This window comes from Protopterus annectens, chromosome 13.part0 (assembly GCF_019279795.1).
Source record: "Protopterus annectens isolate FY-2018-M chromosome 13.part0, PAN1.0, whole genome shotgun sequence".
NCBI lineage: Eukaryota > Metazoa > Chordata > Ceratodontiformes > Protopteridae > Protopterus > Protopterus annectens.
Window position 1 is genome coordinate 1,071,277,716 of NC_056747.1, and position 12,009 is coordinate 1,071,289,724.

The following is a 12,009-nucleotide window of genomic DNA, read 5'->3' on the forward strand; positions in this document are numbered from 1 at the left end:
CTCTGTTTGGCCACCATCATCATCAGTGTCTGCTGAGACACTGACATCAGGTGACACAGGGCTCACACTCCCACTGTCATGATTACCTATGATAAAAAGGAAGAAACACAGAAATACATTAATAACTGCAATACTATGGTACAATATATGCTAAACAACTAACAGTGCTGTAACTATTACAGATAGTACAGCAATGCACACAACAGGCCTAAAATGACACGTTATGATATTTCTTTAAGCTGATTTGCTGTACTGGCATACATGTATTTGGCTAACCATCTTCAGGAGGCATATCTTGCTGGATTCCTGATGGTCCTGAAAGAAGTTAGCAAGAGATAAGGGCAACATCATTGCATTTAATAGCTAGACAGGGGTAATACATGTACTCATCTATATCTGCATTAACTCTTCTTCTTCAACTAATCCATAGTCCCACCAGGGGCTCCAATATCTTAGACCTGGTCATAACCAACATGGGAAATCAATGCTCCATACCTATGGTCACCCCCTCGTTAGTCAGGTCTGACCATAAGCTAATCACCCTTAACATCCACATCCCACCCCCACCCCCCAGTAAAGAAACCACCATAAAAAACTTCTCCAAAGCCAACTTCATGCTACTCAAGTCAGAAGTGACAAACTTCATGACACCCATGCAGAGAGGAACTGAAAGTTCAACTGCTGAATCCTACACTAGGGCACTGTACGAGCACATCCACTCATGCATGAATCGTGCCATCCCAAATAGAACCAAAATGCTCTCATCCAAAAAAAGGAAGGCAGTCTGGAGGTCCCCTGCCATAAACAAACTTTACAACAAAAGGAAGAAACTTTTGCAGAAAAGAGGAAAATCCCAGGATGCAAAAAACTCCCTTACTAGCCTCAGTAAGAAACTGAGATGCCTCATAAAATCCTCCAAAGCTAGTTACGAAAATAAAATTGCCAAAGATCCCAAAGACAACTACAAAGCATTCTATAACTATGTCAAGAATCTAAATGGCAATGCTCAGATCTGCTCTGAGCTAAAACAGAATGGCATTAAATATACTGATCCGAAGAATATTGCCAATATCCTGGCAGATCGATTCAGTGCCAACTTCACCCCCCTCTCACCCCCTAAATGGCCCATCTCAATACCAGAAGATTGCCAAATTCCAGTAATAACGGCCACACAGGTACAAAACGCACTCTCTAAAGCCAAGAATACAGCATCCATGGGACCAGATGACATCCCGGGCTGTGTACTACATGAACTACAATATGAACTGGCACCTCACCTAAGTGTCATGTTTAATCATAGCCTCACCTCAGGTTTCATGCCCACTGAGTGGCGTAGAGCTACAGTTATCCCAATCCACAAGGGGGATCCACCTTGGATCCCGGAAACTACCGTCCCATCAGTCTGACAAGCCTTATCTGCAAGGCCATGGAGCGTATTATCATGGAACTTATAAACAAAGACATTGGCAACCTTTAAACACTAGACCCTACCCAGTTTGGGTTTGTGAAGGGCCGATCTTGTCTCCTGAACCTGATTGACTTCTTTGAATCAGTCTCCAGAGCCATGGACAAGGGTAAGGTGGTCCACACAGCCTATCTAGACCTTGCCAAGGCCTTTGACACCATCCCCCACTCTGGAATCATAGATAAACTTACTAAGTTGGGCATTAATCCCTATGTCACCCAATGGGTTGCTAAATGGCTTACTGATAGAACCCACACTGTAAAAGTAGCCGACTCCAAATCCAGCTCCAGACAAGTGACAAGTGGAGTACCTCAGGGTTCAGTCCTGGGGCCGCTCTTGTTTGGCATCTACTTCTCTGAAGTACAGGTCAACACTAAGGGACTCTGGCTAACAAAGTTTGCAGATGACTGCAAACTGGGAGCCATTATTGAATCCCCAAATGATGTGGATACTCTACAAAAGGGCCTTACAGAAACAGATGCTTGGTGCCAGAGCCATGGGCTCAAGCTCAATGCCAGGAAATGTATTGTTATCCCCTTTGTGAAAAAACATGTATCCATGAATTACCATATAGGTGGCAGTACACTAAACACAGAAAGTGTGATAAGAGACTTAGTGACACAGGTGGACAGTGGTCTCACCTTCGATAACCACATCGCCACAACTGTCAGGAAATCCTTCTATGTGGCACACCTCATCACAAAGGGCTTTTCATCCAGAAAAAAGGAGGTCATTGTCCCACTGTACTCATCCCTCATTAGACCCATTATAGAATACAAGCCCCATTTGGTATGTACCTCTCAAGACATCTGCAACAACTGGAAAGGCCTCAGAAATACCTCACTAAAAGAATCACAGGCCTAAAGCAGATGCCCTACGCTGACCGCCTTAAAAAACTCCAGCTATACTCAGTCGCATATCGTCTACTCAGAGGCGATCTCTGCTTAACATACAAGGCCATGTCAAACCCAGAGCTGTTGGACATGCTACACTTAAAGAAATCCCAATCCCTCAGAGCTACACGCTCAGGGATCTAAACCTTGTCATCACAATAAACAAAACATGCTGGAGGGATAGGTTCCTGACCCAGAGACTCCCCAGATTCTGGAATAGATTGCCCATACATGTCAAGCAGAGTGCCTCTTTGGACCTCTTCAAGAGGAACCTTGACGATTGGATGGGAGAAAGGAAATTCACCCCAGGGATCACGTCAGTTGCCCTGCTAGACAGGGGTCCAGGAAAGTAAATAATGTGGGAAGAAATAGCCAGGGAATTGTTATGGCTAGGCTTGTATAGGCCCTAGGGCTGATAGCCTAGAACCAACCTATGAACCTATGAACCTATGAACAAGAACGTGTCTGACAACTCCAATCTAAACTTATAACTGTAGCAATCTTCAATCTCCCCTGAAAAAAAGACATGCGACACAGAAGTAACATTTATGCCAAGTGTTTTGTTATGCAACAGTATTCAACTGGTCACATAATAAGGCCTAAATGGAAACTCCTCTTGGGACTCAGAAGGAGTGGCACCCACATCAAGGACATACTGTTGTCCACACTGGTGTGAGCCCTCATGATATATAATATTCACTAGGAACTCTTCATTGGGGGTAAGAGGTGGTATTGTAGCAGGACCTCTCCCGGTTACACTTTGGTCTTGGGCAACTGCAGCTGCTCACCTCCGTATTGTGGTAATCATGTCAGTGGCCCTGTGGCCCATCTGTTCATAGGTTCAGTTGTGGCCAGCCACAGAATTCATGTTCTCAACAATCTGCTGCCATAACTGTAGTCTGTGTGCCATATTGGGCTAACCCCTTCCCAGCAGAAATGTCCCACGTTGGTGAAAAGTGTCAACAATGATGTTGTTTTCCACACAGCTGAATGGGGATCTCTGCCTCACTGACATTGTTTGCATCCTAAAAGACAACAGAATGATAATACACATAACTATTACATAACTACAAAGTAACTGTTTCCAGATAAAACAGTAAAGGTAACCAGTCAGTATTACCCATTGGAAAAACATAAAACAGTCTACAGATGTGAAATACTAACAACAGACAGGATGCAAAACAAGTTGAGCAGCAAGAGCAACATATCCTTGTCTGTGCCTTAGCAATAAGGCAACTGTGCTCCACCCCAAAAAAAGAACAGTCCATTCTAGTTTCAGTAACTTAACTGTGCTCCCCCCAAAAAAGAACAGTCCATTCCAGTTTGTCACATAACAATAACTCTTCTTTGCTCCCCCACCCACAAAAGAATAGGCAAATGAACCATTTTACTAATACATCTTTGAAATGCTAAAAGTGCTTTCAAAGGACCTGTCCCTGAAACAATTGTACATATTTATCACACAGCATTCTATTTTCATGTATTGTCAATAATATGTACCTCTGAAATGGCTTGACAAACAAGGCCATGCCATCAGCACACTTCTAACAAATACATAAAGATAAAAGTGTAAAAGCCTTTGATTCACATTATTCATACATGTATTCCAGCATATGCATTATATGGGTAACAAAATGTAAATGTGAGCATACTTGCTGGAGTTCAATACTCCTCTGTAAAGATATCTTGTAAAGAAATACGCCTCTGAATTCATGCAAACATGATGTGTTCTCACCATCAGTTTGGCTTGCTACACATTTGACTTTTTATAATGGAGTAGGTTATTAATGGATTGCAACTGTCTTAGCCTGTGTTTCAGAGATGCTAATTACAGTATAAGCAGTTGAACTGTATGCTAATCAACCAATCCAGAGGAGCTATTCAGCAAGTTATAAAGCATCCATATAGACTCCATGCTGGTTTTCCTGCAGATTTCAAAAATTGTGGAGTACAGACACAGAAAGTCTATACAGACAGAATGTTAGGAGCTGCTGCTGCTTTAGTCCATTTGTATGCACTAGAGGCTGCAGGTAATGCTTTTGCTGCTACCAACAGGCCTAGGCCAAGAGGGAGAAGAGTTTTCATGCCACATTTAACTTATCACAACATACATGGCATGGCCATTGTAGAGTGCTACATGGTGGACAGGGACAAACTACAGGAATTATGTGACCTCTGCCTGCCTCAACTCACAGACAGAGCCTTTACTGGCCCTGTGTACTGCTTGCATCACAGTCATCCCTGAACTAACACTGTGGCAACTGCTACTTTTACAAGGCAACTCTGAACATGTACTTTATTGTATAATACTATTACGGCATGTCCTTGTATTTCATCACTTGGTACAATAAACAAGGAGAAGGTGAGTGATTTGTACAGAAATTAACATAAAGTGACAGCAGAGAGTTATTTGAATTGTATGTGTCCATTAGCAAGTAGTAGGCCTCAGGCATCAAATATTCACACATTTATACCTCTCCAAACTACTCATGATCACTGCATGCCATCAGTTTAGCACTATACATTTGTAGTGGGAAATAATTACAAAGAGAAATTAGAAAGTAATGACACACATTGCAGTTTCTGACTTCACAATCCTCACAAGATCAAACAGGCAGGATGCAAAACAAAGAGAACAACAAGAGCAAAATATCCTTGTTTGTGCCATAACAGTAGCACAGCTTGGTTAACCCAAAGAACAGTGTACCATTGCATGTGCCATAACAGGAACTCACCTCCCCCCCCAAATAAAATAGCAGTCTATGCTTGTTCATGCCATCCAACCTGCTCTTCATTTGATGGCAGCTGCATATCATAGTATTCCCAGTTAGTATCCTCACTCATTTCAAGGTAAATTATATAGACTGTCTTACACACTGCATGTCTCTGAGTACTGGTCAGATAACTGATGAATGACTGAGAAATACAAAAAGTTAAGACAGAGCTATATGTTTGCAAGCAATAATTATAACAGCTTGTGTGATCACTAAGTTCACTACATACAAATATATTAAATATATTAACTATATTAAACATAATAAATGTACAAATAACATTTTATGCCTTGATATTAGTATAAATTTAGTTGCACTTGGTTGTATGAGGAATTACTTCATTTCTTTGCTGCAAAGCGGTTTGTGTGGCAAAGATGAATAATGCACCCATCCTGTTTTCTGAAGGTGCATTGGAGTGAGAGTTGAAATCCAGACATATGTAGACATATCTCATGTGTGCTAACATTTTCTACTGTGTATGTCATAGATTGATTTTCCTCATTTCAACTTTTTTTTTCAACTATTTCTCAGTTGTTTTCTTTTGGGGGGCACTGTTTGCACAATACTCCACTTAGCACAAATGGGTTTGGCTATTCTCCTCTGGTTTGCACAAACAGTGGCAGTACACAAACTGGATGAATGGGCCACCCAGGTAGCAGACAGAACCCAGACAGCCACAAACATAAACTGAATTTATTCAATTAATACTATTGACCAGCGAGCAAATATGTTCCCACCAGTGCACACACTCAAGTACCATGTCTGCATGATGTTAAGTGATGTGCATTTTCAAAACTTGCAAAACCAAAAAGTGTGCACTCTCAGTAAGTGTGATACCTGCAGTTGGCAGGAAAACATCATTCTACATTGGTCTTGATCTGTGGTAGACATGGCAGGTGTTCATAGAGAGGTTTTGAGATTCTGTACTTAAAGATGGGGTGTCCAGGATTCCAAAGAGTTTGTTGGACTCCTAGTGAATGAACATGGGAACAGACTATTACATGGGGGCTACTGTGGCTTGGATTGCAAATCAGAGGCATGGAATAGTGTTGCTGGGGATTTGACCAGTGCAACCAGTAATCCCCACACTGGTGAGCAATGTATGAATCACTACAGAGACCTCCAGATGAGAAGGAGGGATACAGTTGAACTTTGGATAGAGGAATGCCGAACTGGGTCACCCCACAGATGTGTAAGTATCACTTCCAGAGACTACTTGTCAGAGTTAAAAGCTGGATATAGTCAGGATTGGTATTCATAATGGTATTCTGTTCTGTTCTGTTTTTTCTGCAGCCATCACAGACTGAGAACTAAATGCCCAAACCCATGCCACTAGATTAGAATGTATGTGAGAAGCATGTGGTATTTATGCATCCAAACAGTGCTGTTATTTTAGCATTAAAAGTGAAGACACCTTTTTTGGTTTATTATACAGTTGTATCAAATTGAGCATGTATCTCTCAACTGTAACAGGAAAGTATGCTTGCATTAGTCTGTAGGTCAAAGCAGTAGTTCAGTATTAAATAGTAGTCAGAGGTTGTGTATTCAAACAACACATTTCCCATACTTACAATACAGTTAAGTTTTCATCAATATTGCAATGTAACATCAGACCTCTAAAGCAGTGGCACCAGTGGCCTGCTGTAAACTGTAATCAGTCTAATTAGAACACACATATGTGCAATATATGCACACATCAAGGATTGCTTGTTGCAATTTGTAGTATAGTGTACATCTGTTATTACCTGGGAAATCTTAACAGTAGAAAAGTTATTTGTTAGGAGTTGGTAGTCTTACAAGTAAAGGCAATAGAATCTCCATATAATTGTATCAAACCATTGTATGTCATATATGAAGTTGTTAATGCTCCCCTTGTTTTTCTCTCACCCCGACCCTTATCTTCTGGGTTTTTTTTTTGTTGTTTACTTTATATATGTTCCCACAGCACAGATGGGTAGGCCTGCCCCACAGATCCAACTTCCCCCACCCCACTGGCTATGGCACCAAGGCCCAACACATCTGGGATGCAATCTAGTAGCACCCTCTCTGCTGCCTCTGCACTACCTGGCCCCTCAGGTAGCTCTGCCCTGCAGGATAGGCCAGTAGTTCCCTCTGAGAGCAGTGGCAAAGGTGGTTATTTTATCACCCATCATGAACTACCAGGGTTGGTGCATGAGATTGTGCACCACACAGCTGATTAACTCCCATGCCCGATGGAGACACTGGTCTCCATCATTGTACTGAATAATATGAGGAGACCTAGATGTCAGACACTGGAGCCATCAGTGCAGTGAGGTAACAGTGATGACAGTCCGGTAGGTAATGACTTGATTTTCACTGTCAACCAGCTTAATGTCTGTCCATGGGTTTGCAATGTCCCCATCCTCATCCCAGCCATGGTGTTCACCTACCTCTTGTGTCCTTCACCATTCCTTTGTCTTATCTTGTACATAATGTTTCTCTACAATTGCTTCCTCACCTACCCAGCCTACCTTCCTCAGACATGCCTACATCCCTTCCCCAACATTCCCCTCTCTCCAAAAAAAAAAAAAAAAAAAAAAGGGGGGGGGCACTTGTCCCAAAAGAAATGTCATCCCATACAACATAGCTCTCCATTTCACACACATGTCTTCTTGACACCCTTGATTTGGTCCAATTGGCTATACAATGTTCTTGTGTTGTTGTCACACCTCTCTCTGGGGGTGACAATGCAAAATCAGCTAATATTCTGCATATATGATCATGTTTTACTGTTGAAGAAATGGATAGTGATGGTTCTTTCCTACCACCCTCCTGCACATTCCTGACCTCTTTTCACGTTGTTTTTTTCTCCCTGCTTGCTCCACATTTCACCACTTTCCTATCTTTCCCATTTATTTTCTTTAAAGCATAATTGGGTGATGTGCACATCCCACACCTATTTATGGGAATGGCAATAACAGTTTCAAGTGTTAGATAAAGCTGTATTCAAAACCAGTACCATCTAGCCCAAAAACATAATCTTACTCCAGTGAGTGCATGAACACATCCTTTCACACAGTAAGTTAATTAGCAGGTATATTTTAGAGATTCCATACCAACTATCATACCTTAGAATTTGAATTTGCACATAAAAGTATTTGAAACTGTTACATACACCTGGATTTGAGTCCAGTACCATTTGGCTCCAAAAAGGAATTGATCAATGCATTAACAGATGATGCTACAGACTCAGTTGAGTAGCACCTCTATTTTTGAGACTGAATAGCAAATGGTAGACTTAACTGCTGTCGCATACACCTACTACTTAACTGACTCTCTGTCTGCAAGTATTAATTAATTTAATGCATTGATACATTCATTTTTGGGGCCAGATGGTACTGGTTCCAAATACAGCTGTAGCTAATATACTGAACTAGTTTTGTATTAGTAAAAAAGAAGTCAAATAAAATGCTGCTTCACAGGTGAACGCCCCTGCTCAGAAAAATATAAAATAGAAATATAGATGAAGAACTTGTACTGAGCAGGAGCGAAAGTGAGAAAATAACAAAAGATAATAGTCCCAGATGTAAAATCCACGTAATTTATTGCAGACAGAAACAAACGGATAAGCGCTTTCACTGTATCAGCTTCTTCAGATCCATGAAACAAACACCTAATGCAGACTTATTATATATTGAAAGCACAGAAATACAATTAAACAATTAACCTATCAAAAAGTTGATCCAAAACAGAATTCTTTTTAAAGGCATAACATATTGCGAAGAACTGGAGATAGCTCACTGCAGAAGTATAAATGCATAAAATAGCTTAAAACATTCAATAAAATAACTTAAAACATATCATAAAATATATGAAATAGTACATGAAAAAATTCCATATATTAAAAAACATTGAGACATAAGGACATAACATAGGCATACTCATATTACTCATCATTAATGATTAATGATTAATTACATATAGTCACTTCACATGCCGGCGCTGCCTCAGCCTAGGTTTTATAGATGCCCTTTCATTTAAACCTAATCCCCTATCAGCCCTCAATAGTGTTATCCAATCGCTCTCTTTTCCTTCAGTGTATGTCCTAATATCACCACCACCGCAAAGACTACATTTTCAGTTTTGTCTGGACAGGAATATCATTCCTAGAGGGCTTCATGTGTTTACGATGCCTAGCCAGGGGAGAGAGTATCCAGATCTGCTTGTGCAGTGGCAATGCTTGAACATTGAGGTAAGCAGGAAATATCTGCAGCTCCTCATTGACTTTTTTCGTCCAGAGGAAGCTAAATTAACTGACAGTATTAATATGACACAACAAGGGCTTTTTGGTGAATTTCCTAGTGAAGTAGTACAACCACTCTTCGAGAATGTTTTGGATAGTGTGTTAGCGTTTGAACGCAAATTACTTCAACAAAAGAGGCCCAAGGCTACTAGAGATATAACTGATTTTAAACTGGGCCATGTGTTCATGTGGCCCAGAAATGCTAACAATACTACTTCTTCCTCTACTGTTCATACAAATAGGAGGCTTGGCTCTGATAGGTTTGAGCATGACCCTGCTATTAAGGACAATAATAACGTGAACAGTGATGTTAATACTAGGACTTTGGAAACTGAAGTTGATGGTACTGAGACTAAATGTGAGAATGTTGTTAACACAGAGCTTCATAGGTCTGAAATTTGTATAGATAATACTACAGGAAAAGATGTGGGTGGTCCTCTGATCAGTGGACAGTCACTTGTCAATGAAGCTTTTGTGCATGATTATAATGATTCCAATGATGTTATACATATTATGCACCCTAGTATGCAGCCAGGCACTAATCTATATCCTGAAGTGCACATTAATAGGGACAAACCCACATCTTTGGCTGGCAAATCTGAAGTTGTGGTTAGACCAAAGATAAGGACAGCGCAAGTGGATTTAAGTAGTAACATTAGCCCTGATTTGTCTTTTCCTCTGCCTACAAGCCTGGAGAAGGGCCCACGAAGGTCACGCTCCATGAGTCGAGGCAGAAAGAAAAGGAAGCCGTCAGGGGAACCTTTATCTCATCAGACCTTGACAAAGATGTGGACCAACAAACATTAGTTCACAATATATCTCAAGTCATACTTAGTATTGACGATATTAGACTGCTGAGTAAAGGGTTGAATTTTATTCCAAAGACACAGAGTAGGTTGACGGATATTGTTACAGATCTTAAATTGTTCTGCAGAAATGTTATGTTAAAATATTTGTTCAAGGGTCCCAGTAATGAATCAGTAGATAATAGGGAGTTCACTTTTAAGAATTTGAGTGAGTTTGTGCCTACCAATCGCCCTATGGTAGAAGCTTTCTTAACGTTGACGGAAGATGAACTATATAGCTTTTATAACAGTAGGAGAGATAGGAGATCCATGAGGACTGATAACCTTACCTATAAGGAGAGGTTAAGCTTAAAGAAATTGCAAGATGATTCCACCATCATTATAAGGCCAGCAGATAAGGGAGGCAGGATCGTTGTCATGGATACTTTGCACTATAATGCAACCATGGAAATGATGCTGCGTGATAAGTTTTATGAAGTGATTACAGTAGATGAGGTCAATGATATTATTAGGTATGTTGGCTCTACATTATTGGATATTTTTAAGAGCAACTTAATAGGGAAGGAATTACATGAATATCTTTGTATCCGGGCACCTGTTATCCCTGTGATACATGGGCTACCCAAGATACATAAAGACCCTAAAGATCCACCCATGAGACCAATTGTCTCTGGTCATGGGTGGGTAACAGAGCATCTATCTGTCTTCATAGAAAAGCATTTGAGGCAGGTTTTAAATAACAATATCTTTGTTTTACGAGACTCAAAGCAGTTCTTAATTGATCTCTATGAATGCATTAAACAACAAGGAACTGTTGCTGACTGTATATTTGTAGCCTTCGAGGTGCAGTCACTTTTTACAGTTATACCGAATGGGTTAGGACTTACCTATGTTTCAGAATATTTAAAGGAACATAGTGGCTACTTAGATGTTAAGATTGACTTGATAACACACTTTTTTGAATTAGTTCTTGAAAATAATTTATTTATGTTCAGAGATGTTATTTACAGTGTGATGGCGTGGCTATGGGCACACCCTGTGCGAACAGCTACGCCAACATATTTTTAGCCCATTGGAAGGAACATGTGTTGTTTAGTAAAACATTGTTTATGGAGCATGTAGTATTTTATCGGTGATTTGTGGATGACCTTTTTTGTTTATGCAAAGGGACATTAGCACAATTACAATCTATGTTTACAATGATGAACAATTTAACTACTTTCCTCAAGTTTACCATGCATTTCTCTGAGCATTAAATTGAGTTTTTGGACTTGTTTGTTGAAAGGTTACCTAATGACATTATTAATACAGGGGTATTTCGTAAGGCCTGTCACTGTAATTCGTTACTTTTGAGAACAAGCATGCATCCACCTTTCATATTCAGGAATATTATGAGAGGACAGGCAATTAGGGCCTCCAGGTTAAACCCTATGGATATAGGGTTCACTAATGAATTAGACAGCTTGACTAGGAGGTTAACAGAAAGGGGGTATAATGTGAACGAGGTCAATCAGCATCTAGATGAAGTACACAATCTACGTTTAACTGTAGCCAGTCCTTACTTTGGACCCACTTATCCCAAAAAAGATAAAAAGATTGATCACTGTGTTAAGTTTTCTACTACTTTTACGTCTGATCAATTTAAAATCAAGGAGATAGTTAGTAAGTTCTGGAGAGTCCTGCAGGTCGATGATGACCTTAGGCAGATAGTAGGTGAAGCTCCACGTTTCCTTTTTAGGAATAAGAACAATTTGAAAAGTATGTTGTGTTACCCCAGACTGGATAGACATCTTATGAAGGTAGGATG